At 48.6% G+C, this 22,084-nt stretch overlaps 1 protein-coding gene across 2 annotated transcripts in view; it reads left to right on the top strand.

The window, feature by feature from the left end:
- The first annotated feature begins 239 nt into the window (after nt 1-239).
- Nucleotides 240-22,084, top strand: part of EYA3 (EYA transcriptional coactivator and phosphatase 3) — a 140,975-nt gene continuing 119,130 nt past the window's right edge. Inside the window, exon 1 of one of the 2 annotated variants that reach the window (XM_073317485.2) lies at nt 240-475. The gene's annotated coding sequence lies outside the window, so the exon portion shown is untranslated. The remainder of the gene's footprint in view (nt 476-22,084) is intronic. The other variant, XM_073317489.2, reaches the window with a different exon arrangement.

Below are 22,084 nucleotides of genomic sequence, written 5' to 3'. Positions count from 1 at the left end.
CCCGGCAGCCACCTGAGGTAAGCGCCGCCTGGGGCCTGCACCCCGGAGCCGCGGCCCAGGCCCCAGCCCAGAGCGACCCCCCGCGGCACGGTCTGTCCCAGGCGGGGCCCCCGGCCGGGCCCTGGCAGCGAGAGCCGGGGCCGAGCAGCTCCCGGGTGACCCCTCGTGGCCGGGCGGCACCTGCGGCGGGCGGGGCTCAACCGACCCGGCTGCCCGCGCTCCCCAGCGCCCGGCGCCGCCGAGGGGAACGCAGGGGCCGGGCCCGGCCCGCGCCCGAGCCCAGGACGAGGAGCGAACCAGCGGGACAGCCGAGCCGGCCGCCCCAGCGTCACTTCCGGCCGATCGGGGTTCTGCTTCCGGGTCACGCCGCCCTGACTGGGCTCCGAGCTGAGGGCGGCTTGTCTCGACCCGCTGCCGCTGCCATGCCCCCCGCGGGACGCGCTGCCGCTGCCGGCTCCCGAGCTGCCGCCCCACGGTGAGAGGCTGCTCCGCTGGCCCCTGCAAGCGCCTTCCCGCGAGACCCAGGGCCCCGCCGGGAGAGGCCCACGCGCGCCCGGCCCCCCCGCGGGGCCCCGCCCGGCCTCGGCTGCGGGGCCCGGGGGTGGGGCTCCTGGGGCCGCGCCGGGGCGGGCGTGGCGGCTGCGGGCTTGCGGCCCCTGGGCTGCCTCAGGGCTGGCTGGGGAGGGCGCAGCCCCCGAGCGCGCCGGGCGGCCGAGCCGTCTCCCTGCTGAGTCCTTCCGCCCAGCCCCAGTCGCCTCTGGAAACCGCGACCTCGCTTGCGCCCGAGCGGCGAGCGCGGCTCCTGCCGCGTGGAAGGCTGCCGAGCGTGAGCCGTGGGGCGACGCGTGGTCGGGGCTCCGCGCAGAGCCCGTTCCCGGTGGTTCCGAGCAAGACAGCGCGTCCTGGGGGGCCGCTCAGCGAGCCCCTCTTCTCTGTGTGCAGCGAGCGGAGAAAGGAACAGCGAGATGTTCGGGCACATAAGAATGGGAGGGAGTCCTCAAGACAAAGCGCAATGCTATGATACAAATGAGAGCTGCACCTTCGCTGTGCTGTGCTGGCCAGGCCGCCTCAAAAAGAATGTTGTAAAATTAGAGGGGTTTTAATTCACTCTTCTCTTCTGAATCATAGAATATCAGGGTTGGAAGGGACCTCAGGAGGTCATCTAGTCCAACCCCCTGCTCAAAAGCAGGACCCATCCCCAATTAAATCATCCCAGCCAGGGCTTTGTCAAGCCTGATCTTAAAAACTTCTAAGGAAGGAGATTCCACCACCTCCCATTATGACAGGTTTCAGAGTAACAGCTGTGTTAGTCTGTCTTTGCAAAAAGAAAAGGAGTACTTGTGGCACCTTAGAGACTAACCAATTTATTTGAGCATGAGCTTTCGTGAGCTACAGCTCACTTCATTGGATGCATCCTGTGGAAAGTACTGAAGATCTTTTTATACACAAACCATGAAAAAATGGGTGTTTACCACTACAAAAGGTTTTCTCTCCCCCCACAAACCCACTCTCCTGTTGGTAATAGCTTATTTAAAGTGATCACTCTCCTTACAATGTGTATGATAATCAAGGCGGGCCATTTCCAGCACAAATCCAGGGTTTAAGAAGAACGTCTGGGGCGGGGGGGGGGGCGGGTAGGAAAAAACAAGGGGAAATAGGTTGCCATTCATAATGAGTTAGAAACTCCCAGTCTCTATTCAAGCCTAAGTTAATAGTATCCAATTTGCAAATGAATTCCAATTCAACAGTCTCTCGCTGGAGTCTGGATTTGAGGTTTTTCTGTTGTAATATCGCAACTTTCATGTCTGTAATCGCGTGACCAGAGAGACTGAAGTGTTCTTCGACTGGTTTATGAATGTTATAATTCTTGACAGCTGATTTATGTCCATTTATTCTTTTACGTAGAGACTGTCCAGTTTGACCAATGTACATGGCAGAGGGGCATTGCTGGCACATGATGGCATATATCACATTGGTGGATGTGCAGGTGAACGAGCCTCTGATAGTGTGGCTGATGTTATTAGGCCTTGTGATGGTGTCCCCTGAATAGATATGTGGGCACAGTTGGCAACGGTCTTTGTTGCAAGGATAAGTTCCTGGGTTAGTGGTTCTGTTGTGTGGTGTGTGCTTGCTGGGAAGCATTTGCTTCAGGTTGGGGGGCTGTCTGTAGGCAAAGACTGGCCTGTCTCCCAAGATTTGAGAGAGTGTTGTGTCATCCTTCAAGATAAGTTGTAGATCCTTAATAATGCGTTGGAGGGGTTTTAGTTGGGGGCTAAGGTGACGGCTAGTGGCGTTCTGTTATTTTCTTTGTTGGGCCTGTCCTGTAGTAAGTGGCTTCTGGAAACTCTTCTGGCTCTATCAATCTGTTTCTTCACTTCCACAGGTGGGTATTGTAGTTGTAAGAGTGCTTGATAGAGATCTTGTAGGTGTCTCTGTCTGAGGGGTTGGAGCAAATGCGGTTGTATCGCAGAGGTTGGCTGTAGACGATGGATCGTGTGGTGTGGTCAGGGTGAAAGCTGGAGGCATGTAGGTAGGAATAGCGGTCAGTATGTTTCCGGTATAGGGTGGTGTTTATGTGACCATCGTTTATTAGCACTGTAATGTCCAGGAAGTGGATCTCTTGTGTGGACTGGACCAGGCTGAGGTTGATGGTGGGATGGAAATTGCTGAAATCATGGTGGAATTCCTCGACGTCTTCTTTTCCATGGGTGCAGATGATGAAGATGTCATCAATATAGTGCAAGTAGAGTAGGGGCGTTAGGGGACGAGAGCTGAGGAAGCGTTGTTCTAAGTCAGCCATAAAAATGTTGGCATACTGTGGGGCCATGTGGGTACCCATAGCAGTGCCGCTGATTTGAAGCTATACATTGTCCCCAAATGTAAAATAGTTATGGGTAAGGACAAAGTTCAGGCACCAGGTTAGCCGTGACATTCATAGAATCATAGAATATCAGGGTTGGAAGGGACCTCAGGAGGTCATTTAGTCCAACCCCCCTGCTCAAAGCAGGACCAATCCCCAATTAAATCATCCCAGCCAGGGCTTTGTCAAGCCTGACCTTAAAAACTTCTAAGGAAGGAGATTCTACCACCTACCTAGGTAACACATTCCAGTGTTTTACCACCCTCCTAGTGAAAAAGTTTTTCCTAATATCCAACCTAAACCTCCCCCACTGCAACTTGAGACCATTACTCCTTGTCCTGTCCTCTTCTACCACTGAGAATAGTCTAGAACCATCCTCTCTGGAACCACCTCTCAGGTAGTTGAAAGCAGCTATCAAATCCCCCCTCATTCTTCTCTTCTGCAGACTAAACAATCCCAGTTCCCTCAGCCTCTCCTCATAAGTCATGTGTTCCAGACCCCTAATCATTTTTGTTGCCCTTTGCTGGACTCTCTCCAATTTATCCACATCCTTCTTATAATGTGGGGCCCAAAACTGGACACAGTACTGTAGATGAGGCCTCACCAATGTCGAATAGAGGGGGACGATCACGTCCCTTGATCTGCTAGCTATGCCCCTACTTATACATCCCAAAATGCCATTGGCCTTCTTGTCAACAAGGGCACGCTGTTGACTCATATCCAGCTTCTTGTCCACTGTAACCCCTAGGTCCTTTTCTGCAGAACTGCTGCCTAGCCATTCGGTCCCTAGTCTGTAGCGGTGCATTGGGTTCTTCCATCTTAAGTGCAGGACTCTGCACTTATCCTTATTGAACCTCATCAGATTTCTTTTGGCCCAATCCTCCAATTTGTCTAGGTCCTTCTGTATCTTATCCCTCCCCTCCAGCGTATCTACCACTCCTCCTAGTTTAGTATCATCCGCAAATTTGCTGAGAGTGCAATCCACACCATCCTCCAGATCATTTATGAAGATATTGAACAAAACCGGCCCCAGGACCGACCCCTGGGGCACTCCACTTGACACCGGCTGCCAACTAGACGTGGAGCCATTGATCACTACCCGTTGAGCCCGACAATCTAGCCAACTTTCTCCCCACCTTATAGTGCATTCATCCAGCCCATACTTCTTTAACTTGCTGACAAGAATACTGTGGGAGACCGTGTCAAAAGCTTTGCTAAAGTCAAGAAACAATACATCCACTGCTTTCCCTTCATCCACAGAACCAGTAATCTCATCATAGAAGGCGATTAGATTAGTCAGGCATGACCTTCCCTTGGTGAATCCATGCTGACTGTTCCTGATCACTTTCCTCTCATGTAAGTGCTTCAGGATTGATTCTTTGAGGACCTGCTCCATGATGTTTCCGGGGACTGAAGTGAGGCTGACTGGCCTGTAGTTCCCAGGATCCTCCTCCTTCCCTTTTTTAAAGATTGGCACTACATTAGCCTTTTTCCAGTCATCTGGGACTTCCCCCATTCGCCACGAGTTTTCAAAGATAATGGCCAATGGCTCTGCAGTCACAACCGCCAATTCCTTTAGCACTCTCGGATGCAACTTGTCCGGCCCCATGGACTTGTGCACGTCCAGCTTTTCTAAATAGTCCCTAACCACCTCTTTCTCCACAGAGGGCTGGCCATCTACTCCCCATGCTGTGATGCCCAGCGCAGCAGTCTGGGAGCTGACCTTGTTAGTGAAGACAGAGGCAAAAAAAGCATTGAGTACATTAGCTTTTTCCACATCCTCTGTCACGAGGTTGCCTCCCTCATTCAGTAAGGGGCCCACACTTTCCTTGACTTTCTTCTTGTTGCCAACATACCTGAAGAAACCCTTCTTGTTACTCTTGACATCTCTTGCTAGCTGCAGCTCCAGGTGCGATTTGGCCCTCCTGATTTCATTCCTACATGCCTGAGCAATATTTTTATACTCTTCCCTGGTCATATGTCCAACCTTCCACTTCTTGTAAGCTTCTTTTTTATGTTTAAGATCCGCTAGGATTTCACCGTTAAGCCAAGCTGGTCGCCTGCCATATTTACTATTCTTTCGACACATCGGGATGGTTTGTCCCTGTAACCTCAACAGGGATTCCTTGAAATACAGCCAGCTCTCCCGGACTCCTTTCCCCTTCATGTTAGTCCCCCAGGGGATCCTACCCATCTGTTCCCTGAGGGAGTCGAAGTCTGCTTTCCTGAAGTCCATGGTCCGTGTCCTGCTGCTTACCTTTCTTCCCTGTGTCAGGATCCTGAACTCAGCCAACTCATGGTCACTGCCTCCCAAATTCCCATCCACGTTTGCTTCCCCCACTAATTCTTCCCGGTTTGTGAGCAGCAGGTCAAGAAAAGTTCCCCCCCTAGTTGGCTCCTCTAGCACTTGCACCAGGAAATTGTCCCCTACGTTTTCCAAAAACTTCCTTGATTGTCTATGCACCGCTGTATTGCTCTCCCAGCAGATATCAGGAAAATTAAAGTCACCCATGAGAACCAGGGCGTGCGATTTAGTAGCTTCTGCGAGTTGCCGGAAGAAAGCCTCATCCACTCATCCCCCTGGTCCAGTGGTCTATAGCAGACTCCCACCACTACATCACTCCTGTTGCTCACACTTCTAAACTTAATCCAGAGACACTCAGGTTTTTCTGCAGTTTCTTACCAGAGCTCTGAGCAGTCATACTGCTCCCTTACATACAGTGCTACTCCCCCACCTTTTCTGCCCTACCTGTCCTTCCTGAACAGTTTATAACCATCCATGACTGTACTCCAGTCATGTGAGTTATCCCACCAAGTCTCTGTTATTCCAATCACGTCATAATTCCTTGACATCACCGGGACCTCCAGTTCTCCCTGCTTGTTTCCAAGGCTTTGTGCATTTGTATATAAGCACTTGAGATAACCTACTGATTATCGGGGATATTATCGGGGATAGTGTTCTTGATGGCTTGTAGTCCATCTTTGTGTGGAATGTTGGTGTAGAGGGCTTCTACATCCATAGTGGCCAGGATGGTGTTATCAGGAAGATCACTGATGGATTGTAGTTTCCTCAGGAAGTCAGTTGTGTCTCGAAGATAGCTGGGAGTGCTGGTAGCGTAGGGCCTGAGGAGGGAGTCTACATAGCCAGAGAATCCTGATGTCAGGGTGCCAACGCCTGAAATGATGGGCCGCCCAGGATTTCCAGGTTTAGGGTGGTGACTTCTTTCTGTAGCTGCACAGGAATCCTAATTTTGGCTAGGGGAGAAAAGTTTGCTGTTCTGCTGACATCATGTAGCTGTGGCCTTTCCTTTCCTTAAAATCATGTAATTGTGAATACCCGTTGTGCTACTTGTGATGTGAGTCTGATTGCTTAGTATATTTTCACAAATTTTTAATTAAACTTTAATGCTTCTTATCACTTAAAATCTTAGGAGTGAGCACTCATTTGTGGCTTAGATGGTTTAAACTTTATGTGAAATTGGACTTCGAAGTGGTCACTGGCCCATCAGCCTAGAATTGTCTGTTTTGCACTTTGTGGTACTGACTGTAGCAAGTCCTAGATATTGGCTGACCATAATTCTCAGTCCTCATTCATTTACCATTTGTAAGCATTTTAAACCTTTAAGTGTCTAATTATAGGATAACTTTGAATTGGGCTGTATATAAAAAAGTATCCGTATTTTACAGAATGTGTGTTAATAGGATTTGTGGAAGGATCTCCATGATAAGCTAACATACTGTTTATTAGCTTTCATGTGCCACAGACTGAGCTTGTTGGTGTAAATAGCGGGCCCCACAAACAGCTGATGACTGTCCTGGATTTATGGTGAGCTTGATCTGGGTCAGGATCCAAAGACAGACAAGAAGGCTGGGTAAAGCAGATTGGAAGGTTTTCATTTGGTAGACAAATCTAATCATTAAAATAAAGTGGTCCCAAAATGTTGTTCTCCTTGGGTATTGAGGTGTGCTAGAAATGTATACAGTACATAGATATTGGCAAGTCAAAATTGCCCCTGAATTAATATTTGGAAAAATTCAACCTGATACCAATAGATTTTTTTCCCCATGCTTTGCAGTGCTAGGCTAGTGCAGGAGAATTTGAATGTGAAATTGACTAAAAACTACTTTCAGTCTCCCACCTGAGAGAAATGGAAAAAGTAAATGACATTAAAGGTGTAAAGCTAATTAGATTTTTAACATTTTCAGTTTTAATCTTTGCAAACTTGTAAAAATGATACTTAAGATGACTGCCTCTTTAATATCCCAAATCAGGGTGTAAGGTTACAATATTAGGAAGTCAGAGATACATGAGATGGTTTGAGATAGTGTCAAGCTTTGCTATAACAGATCTTTATGGTGGGGAGAGACTGCTTAAGGGAACTCTCTTCTCCTAAGCCCATAAACTCTAGGGTTAGTGGCAGAGACTGCTAATTTTTATTTAGTACCACTGTGGTTAGTGCACGTCTGGACAAATGACAATGTTCCTGCCCAAGGAACTAACAGTCTGAAGCCCTGATCCCACTAGCTAATCCATACAGACTCATGTGTCCATGTGGATGGATGAGGTCAGTGGGGCTCTAAATGAGCATAAAGATCTATCACTAGAGATCAGCTTGTAGTATCACGATCCAGGTTACTACATAATGTGATGATGCATTATGGTGATAAATAAGGAGATGGGGGAAAAAAAGAGGACAAATATTACAGCAAGATCTACTTTTGCTAGTAAGACATACATGTTCCTCGTGGGGTTTGTAACTTGGATACTTCTACTATAAGAGCAAGAGTAAGGTTTTATAGACCTCACTGAAGGGGTTTGTTTTAAGCAGGAGAGTCTTGAGAAAGAAGATGAGGCATGGTGATCTGGGTGTGAACAGCAGCAAGGAAAAAGGCCAGGAGATGACCCTGGGAAGGTGGCTCATTGTGTGCTTTGAGGGGTAAAATCAGTTGAGTGGGAAGTGCTGAATTGTGAGGGGCTTTGAAGATAAAGGTCAGGTCAGGAGCTCAAATTTAAAAGATATAAAGGCATGGGGAAGCCAGAGCTAGATATACGAGATCTGGTCAGAGCATCAGGCAAGGTACCTTTTTTTTCCTCTCTCTTTTTTTAACAGTAGCATTTTGATGGTTTGGAGAGTCTAGAGGCAAGGAGACTGCACAAGGAGGTGATGGCCAGTTTGACTACTGCATTATCCTTACGTAAACTTCTTTTCCATCCACCTCCTGACACCACCTACAATGCAGCAATCCATTTTTAATACAGAAACTTACAGCATATTGTCAAGTATCAGGGGGTAGCCATATTAGTCTGTATCCACAAAAACAACAAGGAGTCCGGTGGCACCTTAAAGACTAACAGATTTATTTGAGCATAAGTTTTTGAGGGTAAAACCCTCACTTCTTCACATGCATGGAGTGAAAGTTACAGATGCAAGACGTAAATATACTGACACATGAAGAGAAGGGAGTTACTTCACAAGTGGAGAACCAGTGTTGACAGGGCCAATTTGATCAGGGTGGATGTAGATGAGGCGGTGTCAATTCCAGGAGAGGCAAAGCTGCTTCTGTAATGAGCCAACCACTCCCAGTCCCTATTCAAGCCCAAATTAATGGTGTTAAATTTGCAAATGAATTTTAGTTTTGCGGTTTCTCTTTGAAGTCTGTTTCTGAAGTTTTTTTGTTCAAGGATAGCTACTTTCAAATCTGTTATAGAATGTCCAGGAAGATTGAAGTTTTTCTCCCACTGGCTTTTGTATGTTACCATTCCTGATGTCCGATTTGTGTCCATTTATTCTTTGAGGTAGGGACTGTCCAGTTTGGCCAATGTACATGGCAGTGGGGCATTGCTGGCACATGATGGCATATATCACATTAGTAGACAGACAGCCCCCCAACCTGAAGCAAATACTCACCAGCAAGTACACACCACACCACAGAAACACTAACCCAGGAACCAATCCCTGTAGCAAACGTTGTTGCCTACTCTGTCCCCATATGTACTCTAGTGACACTACCAGAGAACCAGCCACACAAGCCACACCATCAGAGGCTCATTCACCTGTATGTCTACTAATGTTATATATGCCACCAATGCCCCTCTGCCATGTACATTGGCCAAACCGGTACTCCTCCCCGCGCCTCTGCCCTGAGCCCCCTCCCGCACTCCGCACCCTTCCTGCACCTCAACCCCCTGCCCTGAGCCCCTTCCTGCACACCACACCCCCTCCCACCCTCTGCACTCCCTCCCGCACCCCAGCCCCCTGCTCCAGCCCTGCATGCATAGCCCTGCATGCAATTTCCCCACTCAGATGTGGCCCTCTGGCCAAAAGGTTTGCCCACCCCTGTTCCAAACTTAGCACTGAGTCCCATTGGGTAGATAGAAAGATTAACCTAAATAATCTATACAGAAGCCCCTGGAACCCCATAAGATTCGATCCTTAATCCATGAACTATTGGAATTCATCTACAAAACTTTTCTCAAACATTACATGAATATATTGTCTCATACTATAGAATTAGAATTTATCATCCCTATTCCATGATGAGATCTTTGAGCTATAATGTATCTTAATTAAAACTATCTTTTAGATAGGTTCTTTCCTCTACAAGCATTTTATCAAAAAAATCCAATTTAAATTAAAAAAAATCCGATTTTTAATTTTTTTTTAAGATAATTGATTTTTATCCACCCTGTTATTATCTATCCCTTTCCTAATGGTTTCTTACATTCTGTTAGCTTTTTTAGCTGCTGCTGCTCATTGAGCAGATGTTTTCAGAGAACTATTCACAGTGATTCCAAGATCTCTTTCTTGAGTAGTAATAGCTAATTTAGACTCTATCATTTTGTATGTCTATTTGGGATTATGTTTTTCAATGTGCATTGTTTTGCATTTATCAGCATTAAATTATATCTGCCATTGTGTTGCCCAGTCATCCAATTTTGTGAGATTCCGTTGTAACTCTTCGCATTCTGCTTTGGATTTAACTATCGTGAGTAATTTTGTGTCATCTGCAACCTTTGCTTCCTCACTGTTTATAAGAATATAAGAATGGCCATACTGGGTCAGACCAAAGGTCCATCTAGCTCAGTATCCTGTCTTCCGACAGTGGCCAAAGCCAGGTGCCCCAGAGGGAATGAACAGAACTGGTAATCACCAAGTGATCCATCCCCTGTTGCCCATTCCCAGCTTCTGGCAAACAGAGACTAGGGACACCATCCCTGTCCATCCTGGCTAATAGCCATTGAAGGACCTGTCCTCCATTAATTTATCTTGTTTGTTTTTGAATATGTTGAACAGCACTGGTACCAGTACAGACCCCTGGGGGACACCACTGTTTACCTCTCTCCTTTCTGGAAACAGGCTATTTATTCCTACCCTTTGTTTTCTATCTTTTAACCAGTTACTGATCCAGGAGAGGACCTTCCCTCTTATCCCATGACTGCTTATTTTGCTTAAGAGCCTTTGGTGAGGGACCCTGTCAAAGGCTTTCTGAAAGTCCAAGTACGCTATATCCACTGGAGCACCCTTGTCCACATGTTTACTGACACCCTCAAAGACACCCTCAGGCATGATTTCCCTTTACAATAGCTATGTTGACTCTTCTCTGACAAATTGTGTTCATCTGTGTCTCTGATAATTCTGTTCTTTACTATAGTTGCAACCAATTTGCCTGATACTGAAATTAGGTTTACCAACCTGTAATTCCCAGGATTGCCTTTAGAGTTATTTTAAAAATTGGTGTCACATTCTATCCTCCAGTCATCTGGTACAGAAGCTGATTTAAATGATAGATTACATACCACATTGAGTAGTTGTACAATTTCATATTTGAGTTCCTTCATAACTCTTGGATGAATACCTTCTGGTCCTGGTGATTTATTACTGTTTTGTTTATCAATTTGTTCCAACACTGCCTCCTAATGACAACTCAATCTGGGACAGTTCCTCAGATTTGTCACCTAAAAAGAGTGGCTCAGGTGTAGGAATCTCCCTCCCATCTTCTGCAGTGAATACTGATGCAAATAATTCATTTAATTTCTCCATAGTGGCTTTATCTTCCTTGAGTGCTCCTTAAGCACCTCAATCATCCAGTGGCCCCACAGATTGTTTAGCAAGCTTCCTGCTTCTGATGTATTTAAAAAAAAAAATTTGTTGTTATTTTTTGAGTCTTTGGCTAGTTGCTGTATGTGGCCTACCTAATTGTTCTTTACACTTGACTTGCCAGAGTTTATACTCCTTTCTATTTTCCTCAGTAGGAAAGAAGCCCTTTTACCTCTAACTGCTTCCTTTACTTTGTGGTTTAACCATGGTGGCACTTTTTTAGTCCTCTTACTATGTTTTTAAGGGGTATACATTTAATTTGAGCTTCTGTTATGGTGTTTTTAAAAAGTTTCCATGCAGCTTGCATACATTTCATTTTTGGGACTGTACCTTTTAATTTCTGTTTAACTAGCTTCCTCATTTTTGTGTAGTTCCCCTTTCTGAAATGAAATGCCCCTGTTGTTCTCCTATTTACTTGTCACATGGAAGTACATACAATAATGCATACAGAACTGTATTTGAATACAGTGAACTTCCAAGATGTTTAAAACAAATTCAGTAAGGATTAATTTAATTCAATAAAGTTCATTCAGGATATTGCAGGAAATTTTCAGTCTGTCACACTGCTTTTCCCTCTTGTATCCCAACTGCGACATCATCTCTGCAATGTCCAGATTATTTCTTAGGGTATTCCTCAGCTGGGCTTGTACTGCCTCTTCTCCCCACAGGCAGACAGAAACCAAGATTTCTTTCCTGGATTAGGCAGCAGCACACGGCTTTCCTGCATCTTCAGTTGGAGCCAGGTGGGCTATCAGGAAGAGAAAGATTTTAAAAAAACACTGGGATTTGCAAAGGCTTCCAGTCAGTGAGCAGCAAAGAACAGAACTGTGTCCAGAACAGTCACTGTTGTGGGGCAGGGGCACTGTGGGACAGGGCTGGAAGTCTGTTTTTACGAGTGCGGTGTCGACACAGGCATTTTATTGGTGGAACAGCGCTGGTAGGTAGGTGGCTTTTGTCATTTGGGGAGGTGGCTTACTTTGATCAGAAAGTCATGGTTTTACTGGTAGGACTCAAAATTGAGTGTGGATGCTCACAAGGATGTGCCAAATAAAAGCATGTTTTACCAGTAAAACTTTTTAGTGTAGACCAGGCCTAAGTCACCTTAAATGTCTTTTTTTAGTTGACAGAAACAATATTTTTTTTAAAGCTCAGTGATCCTCTTTGCTACTTTCAACTAAAAAACAAACTGAATTTTAGTTAAAACTGAGACTTGGCAGGCTGGTACATACCATGTGCTACACCCATCCAGTGATTAGGTCTTCTAAAAACCTGTTTCAGAGTAGCAGTCGTGTTAGTCTGTATTCGCAAAAAGAAAAGGAGGACTTGTGGCACCTAAGAGACTAACAAATTTATTTGAGCATAAGCTTTTGTGAGCTACAGCTCACTTCATCGGATGCATTACCTGTGTTATTCAAGTTTGAAAAGCGACATTATCAGAAGCCAACTAGCTAGAGACCTATATATAAAAGTGACCTTCCCAGCAATGTTCAGGAACAGCACTCTGACAAGAATCTGAGCAGCTGCAAGTGAGGACTGGTCTTCTTACCAGAGCATTATCTATAGCATTTGCTGGTGGGCCCTATGACTAGGAGGTTAAGGAGAGCCTTTTTTTCACTTTCTTTCCGTCTTGCTGTGAATTCTCTCTCCCTTTTTGTAATTTATTGGAGGAGTTATGGTCTAATTTATTAGGAGGCAGCCAGGGGAGTCTTTGCTTCTTCCAGCAGCTCCTTTCTTTGAAGTACATCTCAGTAGTATTTCAGAGGGATGCCATTTTACCATTCTGGTACCTTGAGTGGCTGATCTATCTCCTTGTTCCAAATGTAGGTGCTGAAAGGTCTTCATGAAGCAGTGCTACTTGTACAAACTCGGCAGATTGCTTACTCACAGACCTACTAGTTTGTCACTCAAGACTGATGCCAAGGTTACTGCTGTGGGAAGAAAATGTCCACCAATGCCGTAACAAACTGCTAATATGGGTGAGGTCTAGTTGCTGTGCTCCACTCCTGTTCTCATTCCCCAGCTCTCTTGTCTTCTCCTCAAGGTCTTCACTCATCAGCCTCTCTGGCTCGGCCATGTAACTAAGCTACAGGCTGTACATCCAAAAGGTTACCCGGTATTATGGCTTTCCATTTCTCAGATCAGCCATCATCTTTTACCTCAATAGTTTAAACTTTAACTCAAAAGAAGACTTGAATGATTGTGCACAGGCCTACATCCTTTCTTGGGGATGTCCCAAACTAGATATAACACATGGGTACAGAAGATGGCCTCTCCATACCCTTGGAGCTGTAAACTACAGCTCTCAAATTGCTCTTTGGCTAGGCGGCTATATTTACTTTCCAAAAGCCGCCCCTTGCCAAGTCTTGAATCAGTGTTCCTCATACCTGAGGCTATCACAGATCTTTCTCCTTCAAGAACCATAATCTGAAACACAAAATCAGGTCAAAACTCAGTACCGCTTTGTCCTTAGAAGATCATTCTTATCAGTCTAGATGCCATATCATCACAAGGAATTCCTCTCTGAAAATTCTCCAGTATAATCATCTGAGTTGGATTATACTGGTCTTTTCACTGCTGACTTAATCTGCTTGAGAGAGATTGAGACACTCTCCTCCTTAACCAAGTGGGATCATAGAATCATAGAATATCAGGGTTGGAAGGGACCCCAGAAGGTCATGTAGTCCAACCCCCTGCTCGAAGCAGGACCAATTCCCAGTTAAATCATCCCAGCCAGGGCTTTGTCAAGCCTGACCTTAAAAACCTCTAAGGAAGGAGATTCTACCACCTCCCTAGGTAACGCATTCCAGTGTTTCACCACCCTCTTAGTGAAAAAGGTTTTCCTAATATCCAATCTAAACCTCCCCCACTGCAACTTGAGACCATTACTCCTCGTTCTGTCATCTGCTACCATTGAGAACAGTCTAGATCCATCCTCTTTGGAACCCCCTTTCAGGTAGTTGAAAGCAGCTATCAAATCCCCCCTCATTCTTCTCTTCTGCAGACTAAACAATCCCAGCTCCCTCAGCCTCTCCTCATAAGTCATGTGTTCTAGACCCCTAATCATTTTTGTTGCCCTTCGCTGGACTCTCTCCAATTTATCCACATCCTTCTTGTAGTGTGGGGCCCAAAACTGGACACAGTACTCCAGATGAGGCCTCACCAATGTCGAATAGAGGGGAACGATCACGTCCCTCGATCTGCTCGCTATGCCCCTACTTATACATCCCAAAATGCCATTGGCCTTCTTGGCAACAAGGGCACGATGCTGACTCATATCCAGCTTCTCGTCCACTGTCACCCCTAGGTCCTTGTCCGCAGAACTGCTGCCTAGCCATTCGGCCCCTAGTCTGTAGCTGTGCATTGGGTTCTTCCGTCCTAAGTGCAGGACCCTGCACTTATCCTTATTGAACCTCATCAGATTTCTTTTGGCCCAATCCTCCAATTTGTCTAGGTCCTTCTGTATCTTATCCCTCCCCTCCAGCGTATCTACCACTCCTCCCAGTTTAGTATCATCCGCAAATTTGCTGAGAGTGCAATCTACACCATCCTCCAGATCATTTATGAAGATATTGAACAAAACCGGCCCCAGGACCGACCCCTGGGGCACTCCACTTGACACCGGCTGCCAACTAGACATGGAGCCATTGATCACTACCCGTTGAGCCCGACAATCTAGCCAGCTTTCTCCCCACCTTATAGTGCATTCATCCAGCCCATACGTCCTTAACTTGCTGACAAGAATACTGTGGGAGACCGTGTCAAAAGCTTTGCTAAAGTCAAGAAACAATACATCCACTGCTTTCCCTTCATCCACAGAACCAGTAATCTCATCATAGAAGGCGATTAGATTAGTCAGGCATGACCTTCCCTTGGTGAATCTCGATTAGATTAGTCAGGCATGACCTTCCCTTCCCCAGTACGTCCCTTGGCCCGCGCCGCTTCCAGCAGCTCCCATTGGCCTGGAGTAGGGAACCGCGGCCACTGGGAGTTGCGATCGGCCGAACCTGCAGACGCGGCAGGTAAACAAACCGGCCCAGCCTGCCAGGGGCTTTCTCTGCGCAAGCAATGGAACAAGTTTGGGAACCACTGCTCCAAAGCAGCATAAGCTTTTGACCTAGACTTAATCACCAGTTCTTTCACTAAAATTTACCAAAAATTACTTCCCTAGTTCAAGTCAGCACAGCTCTCCCTGAGTAGCTCTTGGGAGAACACTCCCAAACAAAGAATTGTTGTTACCCCAGGAACTTCAAGGATTTAAGGAGAAGGCTGAGATTGATTTTTTTTTTTTAATTTCTGGCACAACATCTAATATGTGAGCTCTTGAAATTATAGGAGTTCTTAAAATTTCAGGAGCCCCTTACCTTGATTTTCCTAGCTTCTCAAACTTCTGCTCCCCACACGATCTGGGCGGGGAATAAGCCAAGCCTTCCTAGATAATGTAAAAGATATAAAGGTAATAGTGGATGCAGTACTTCTGCACTTGTGGGGGGGGCCTTTAATTCTGGTAGGTCCAAAAAAGAGATTCTAAAGGTTTTACTCCAGTTTTCTATAGTATCCAAAAGACATTGAGGTTTCTCCTTAATGCTTGACCTATCCACACTAACCCTATTGGTGATGAAGGCCTAGTTGGATATGGGAAAAACTGGTTCTGGTCCAGAAAGTAATTGCCCTGAACCACAGCTGACCTGAAGGAAGCCTGTTTCCATGTGCTCTTATGACAATGACACCAACACTTCCTCCATTTTGAAGTAAAAGGATCAGCACAATTGATTCGGCCTGTGTTTCACGTGGTTACAAGATTAGCAGTACTGTTTTGTCTGTCGTCTCTGCTGTGATCAAATCTAGTGGTCATTCCAATGATCTGTTTGAGCCAGCAAAGGTAAAGATAAAGGTACTGTTGTGCAGTATTCCACACAGTCAGGATGAGTCCTTAGTGATTATGTCATGATTTCATTATCGACCTGCAAAAGAGTTCCCTTGTTCCTTTTTGAAAAATGTTATTAATCTGATAGTTCTCTAAGACATAGAAGACTCCTGTTTTCTCAAGAGAAGTTAATCAAGATCCTTAATATGCTCAACCCATTGATCCAATCTCTAATTGTATTGGCCCTGCTGTGTCTGCCCCGACCAGCATGAGGGGATTTTGTGTGAATGCCATAATATAGGTCTCACACCTTTTGGGGATCCCTGCAAATGTGCCTTTTTAAACATTGGAACTTTCAGGACCAATATGTCTCATACTGTTTCTCCCAGCAATGGTGGAAATAAAAAGTGAACCAGCTCAGGGAAAATTCCTGGCCGACTCTTCTGTTTGGAGTAGAGTCAAAATCAAGAAAAATGATCCTGTTGGGGAAACTCATCACAATATCAGTTTGTTGGAACTAATGATGGTCGTAAATAGTGTAGAGTCCTTACTTCACGGAATTCCACAGTGTCTCAGCCTGGCATATCAAACGTGTCTGTGATGGGGCATACACACTCCGCGCTAGCATGGATGAGGTTAAGGAGCTGTTTTGAGCTGGAGTGGCCCTGCCCCTGTGCATCTATGGATCAGGCCAGGTCTAAAGGAGTTAACAGGAGGAAACTCTGCTCAGATGAGGACAACCCTGGGAAGAGAACAGGCTGTAAAGTTCTTCAACCCTGAAGAGAGGGCTGGCAGCCTGCAGAGCCCCTGCTCTCACAGAACATGGGAGCAGATTCCCCTAACAAAAAGGAGGAAAAAAGAGAGATGTAAACTAGAGCCCCAGTGAACTTTGGAGTATGCTGTGAAATTCCCAGGGCCCTTTGAAAGAAGAGGGGCCCGTATCCCTGAAAGGAGCTGTCTACAGGTGTTTCTTTTTCATTCTTTGGTTTAACTTTGTTTATTGACTGTAGATTGTTTGTTGTTTCACCTGAGACCCTGAGAGAGGGGCTGAAACAGCCAAGAGGCTTCGGCTGAAGGTTTGAGCACTGGCTGTCTAGAGAGACCCACTCTGCGGCACCCGCTGGGATGGGAGTAATTAGACTCTCACATGTGTGCATACCGCATGTATTTCCTAAAGGGGAACCTCTATCATGTTCACATTCGTGACAGTTGGTGGAGAATATGGGCATGTTGATAGCCCTTGGGATAAGGGAAAACGATGTTGCTTAAAAAATAATGGACAGATTATTAACATGGGTTGTGGAGAACCCTCAGCTTGCCCAGCGGGAACAGCAGCAGTTGCTGCAACAGTTGGCCACTCAGCAGCAACAGCAGATGGCACAATAGCAGCAACAATTGATTAGTGATCTAGTGGCCCAGCAACAGCATCCGCAGCAATGCCTAGTGCAATAAATGCTGTTCTTTTTCCAGTCTGCGGGGGCAACAGGGAATCCAACAGCAGGGACCTGAAACCCAACCACATCGACTGCATCGATCCTGGTGAAGTGTATGAAAATGGGCCCTGGTGATGACCCTGAGGCATTCCTTATGACATTAGAGTGCGTGGTGGTAGCAACATAGTGGCCCCAGAGTAGTGGGTCATCTTGTTGGCCCCCCTCATCTGACCAAATGTTCCCAGATGGCCTACTAGGAGATCAACCTGGTGACTACTCAGGATTACCCCAGAATTAAGGCCACCGTCCTCAGCTACTTGTATATCACACAGGAGACACACCAGTGGCTAATGGACTCAGTACTACAGCTGGAATGGGCAGTATGCAGCCACTCACCTGGATGACATCATCCTTTATAGTCCAGAGTGGGACAGCCACATAAAGCAGTTCAGAGCAGTGCTTCAGGCCCTCGCACATGGTGGCCTAAAAACTACCCAAGAAAAACGTAAAATAGGGAACCACAAAGTCACCTCTTTGGGGTACACCATGGGAGGGGGCTGTCTGCAGCCATTAGTTAGTAACATCCAAGTGTTGACAGCTGTCCAGTGCCCACACAAAAAAACAAATCCAGTGCTTAGTGGGTCTGGCGGATACTATTTGCACTTTATGCCAGGATTTCCCACAATTGCAGCCTCCCTCCCAGACCTCATAAAGAAAGGAAGGTTCGAGTGGTCTGATAATAAGGCTTTCAAGACATTGCAGGAGCTGGTCCTTTTTAATCCAGGCTTTTCAAAAGGATTTATCCTGCAAACTGATGCTTCAGACGTGTCCTAAGGGCAGTCCTTTTGAAGGAGATTGAGGGAGAAGAACACCCATTACTTTATATAAGCCAGAAGCTTTTCCCTCGAGAAAAGATATAGTCCATCATAGAGAAGAAAGCACTCGCAGTAAAATGGGCTGTTTACTCCTTATGGTATTATTTGTTGGGAAACCCCTTTTCTCCAGTCACAGACCACGGTGAGTTAGGTGGAGTTGTCTTCCTGGATTCTGGCATCAATCGTTTTTGCCAGTAACCTTTCATGAGATCTGAAGTGGAGTATATCTGGTAGCTTCCAGACTATGGAAAATACTAAATCACAGATACTGTGCTGGTAGCTGTCATTACAGGGGAGCACACTACCACATACAGATTCATGACAGTGACAAACAAAAAGGGCTTACATAGACTGGCATGGAGGAATAAGAGCAGGTCCTGAACTGAAGTAGCCATCAGGATCTTATCCCTGCTGGTCAAGGCCTGTTGATGAAAGCTACCTACATACAGGGCAAAATGAACCTTCGAGCTAATTGGCACAGTCACAGAGACCTGTTACTGAGCAATTGAGAATTAGGTCTGTGTGATGGGGTGTGCATACCCCACGCTCTACTGGGCATGCACCAGGTGCTATGCTAATATAAAAGGGAGCAGCCCAGCTCAGTCTGGGCTGACTTTCGGAGAGAAAGGACCTTTGGTGGAGGCTCCAGCTGAGGAGCTGTCACAGCCCTTGCTTCCGGGAGCCGGAGATGCCGAGATCTGGATTGGAGATCTGTGGCCAACGGAGCCCCAGGGAATTACCTGTGCTGAGGAGCCCAGAGACCCTGATTCCCCATGGACTGCAGCTTCACAAAGTGTGATAGGAAGTGACCTAGAGAGGGTGAGCAAGTGTTATCTCCCACGTGTGTGAGGTCAGTGTGTTTTGGTGGGATTCTCCGCTGACCCAGTGGCAGACCACTCCACCACTGTTGGGGCCCAGTAGAGTCAGGTGGGCCCAGGACCCCCTACCCGGGCTGCCCCCCTGGAGGTGGGCTCTCAGGTCTTGGCCATTAGGCATCACTGCCCTGTACCTGAGGGCTGCTATGCTACCCTGCCTCATATCTGAGGACTGCCATATTGACTCTAGCCATTAGGCAACGCTACCCGGCACTCAAGGGCGGCAGTATTGACACTGGCCACTAGGCCACGCTGCCCTGAATTCGGGCTACTGTATTCACTCTGGTCACTGATCTAAGGTGCCCTGAACTCAAGGACCACTGTATTGACTCTGGCTATTGGGTCAAAAGTTCCTGGGGCTTTTCCGGTACACCTGGCCAAACTCCAGTCTTTTCCGCTCACGTGTTTCTCACTTCTTTAAAAGTTGTAGCTTGGGGAAAATGTTAGGTCAAAAAAACCCACTGGGACACAAACTTAGTTCTCAGAGTAGCAGCTGTGTTAGTCTGTATCCGTAAAAAGAAAAGGAGGACTTGTGGCACCTTAGAGACTAACCAATTTATTAGAGCATTAGTTCTGCAAGTGTGGCTGTCAGGGCTTGTCATATTGCCCCCATCAGCTTTACAAAAACAGTATTTTGTCCCACTTTGTAAACCCTGCACACTGGCTAGCTATGCCAGTAAAATTGGCAGTCCGGCTGAAGCATAGTCAGGGACTAGCCCATGCCCTACCTGTCATGTGACTACAACTGAAATCCTCTCCACTCTACTTTCTTTACTGCTGTCCTCTCAGAAAGCCCCCACACGCTCTTGCATAAATCCTTCAGCTGTCTCTCTTCCCTGTGCATAGACTCAGATTAACTTGGATTTGGAGACTCACTGACTGGGGTTAGTGGTGAGCCTTGAGGCCGATCAACTCCACTGCTGCCATCTGAAGGCAGCAGCTGACCCAACCCAGGCTACTGGCTGCACTTCTGAAGTTACTACTGGGGGAATTCTGCAATACTGCGGAATGCAGAATTTTGCAGAATTCCCTGTTTCCCCTGCAGAATTTCTGGCTGCACTAGGGGCCGCTGGGCACTGCAGAGCCCAGTTCACAATGAGCGGAGCGCCCAGCCTGGCGTGGCTGGAGGTTGCATGTTCTTTGATCCTCATTCTCCCGGCGGGACAGTGAAGAAGTTGGGGTGGGGGTAGTAAATGCTCTGGGGGTGTTGGTGTCTGGCCAGAGGCTGCCCCCCGGCTGGGCTCTGTGGGGATTGGGGACTGGTGTCTGAGGCTGCCCCACAGCTCAGCTCTGTGGGGAGGGAGTGTGATGGAGTGTAGGCAATGGGGAGTTTTGACCTGGGAATATTGCATGGGCGTTTTACTGGTACTGTCTGCATTGGTGCTGGATGGTGGTGGGATATCAGGGTGTGACTTCTCTTGAGCGATGATACCTGAGCACATAACCTGAGCCCGGGAGGGGGTTGGGGCCAGGTGACACCTTCTGCCCGGGAAACTGGACAAAGGCTGGAGGAGGAGCCAGGGTGTGTGGCTGGGTGAGATTGCTGGAGGGGGTTTCAGAGTGGAAGGCCCAGAACCGGGGTCTGGCCTCCCTGGTGCCCAAGATGGACCTGACTGAGGGGTCCTGTTTTCTATAACTACAAGCTCTGTTTTGGACTGTGTTCCTGTCGTCTAATAAACCTTCTGTTTTACTGGCTGGCTGAGAGTCACGGTGAATCGCAGGAAGTTGGGGGTGCAGGGCCCTGTCTGCCCCGCAGTTGGGCTTTGTGGGCAGTGGGGGCTGGCATCTGGGCAAGGGACTGCTCTGTGGCTGGGCTCTGTGAGTAGGGGAAGCTGGTGTCAGGGGGCTGCCCCGCGGCTGGGCTCTGTGAGTAGGGGGAGCTGGTGTCAGGGGGCTGCCCCGCGGCTGGGCTCTGTGAGTAGGGGGAGCTGGTGTCAGGGGGCTGCCCCGCAGCTGGGCTCTGTGGGTAGGGGAGCTGGTGTCAGGGGGCTGCCCCGCGGCTGGGCTCTGTGAGTAGGGGGAGCTGGTGTCAGGGGGCTGCCCCGCGGCTGGGCTCTGTGGGTAGGGGGCTGCCCCGCGGCTGGGCTCTGTGGGTAGGGGGCTGCCCCGCGGCTGGGCTCTGTGGGTAGGGGGCTGCCCCGCGGCTGGGCTCTGTGGGTAGGGGGCTGCCCCGCGGCTGGGCTCTGTGGGTAGGGGGCTGCCCCGCGGCTGGGCTCTGTGGGTAGGGGGCTGCCCCGCGGCTGGGCTCTGTGGGTAGGGGGCTGCCCCGCGGCTGGGCTCTGTGGGTAGGGGGCTGCCCCGCGGCTGGGCTCTGTGGGTAGGGGGCTGCCCCGCGGCTGGGCTCTGGGGGTAGGGGGCTGCCCCGCGGCTGGGCTCTGGGGGTAGGGGGCTGCCCCGCGGCTGGGCTCTGGGGGTAGGGGGAGCTGGTGTCAGGGGGCTGCCCCGCGGCTGGGCTCTGGGGGTAGGGGGAGCTGGTGTCAGGGGGCTGCCCCGCGGCTGGGCTCTGGGGGTAGGGGGAGCTGGTGTCAGGGGGCTGCCCCGCGGCTGGGCTCTGGGGGTAGGGGGAGCTGGTGTCAGGGGGCTGCCCCGCGGCTGGGCTCTGGGGGTGGTGGCGTCTGGGCCAGGGGCTACCCCATGGCTGGGCTATGCAGGGGCTGGTGTCAGGGAGCTGCCCTGTAGCTGGGCTCTGTGGGGAAAGGGGGGCCTGGTGTAAGGGGGCTGTCCCGCGGCTGGGCTCTGCGGGGAGCGGGGGCTGCTGTCATGAGGTGCCCCATGGCTGGGCCTGGCAGGGGCTGGTGTCAAGGGGCTGTCCTGTGGCTGGGCTCTGTGGGGAGGTGGGGCTGGTGTCTGGGGGCTGCCCCACTGCTGGGCTTTTCAGGGGGCTGGGCTCTGTGGGGAAGGGGGTCTGGTGTGAGGGGGATGCCCTGTGGCTGTGCTCCATGGGGGTGTGTGTGTCTGGGGGCTGCCCTGCTGCTGGGCTTTGGGGGGAGGGGGCACTGGAGTCTGGGGGCGGCCCCATGACTGGCCTCTGCAGGCGGGGGAGGGAGGGCGGCTGGGCTCTGGGGGTGCAGGTGTTTG

The sequence above is a fragment of the Lepidochelys kempii genome, chromosome 19 (genome assembly GCF_965140285.1).
Source record: "Lepidochelys kempii isolate rLepKem1 chromosome 19, rLepKem1.hap1, whole genome shotgun sequence".
Classification (NCBI taxonomy): domain Eukaryota; kingdom Metazoa; phylum Chordata; order Testudines; family Cheloniidae; genus Lepidochelys; species Lepidochelys kempii.
Note: the sequence above shows the minus strand (reverse complement) of the source record. Positions and strands in the feature narration are given on the sequence as shown.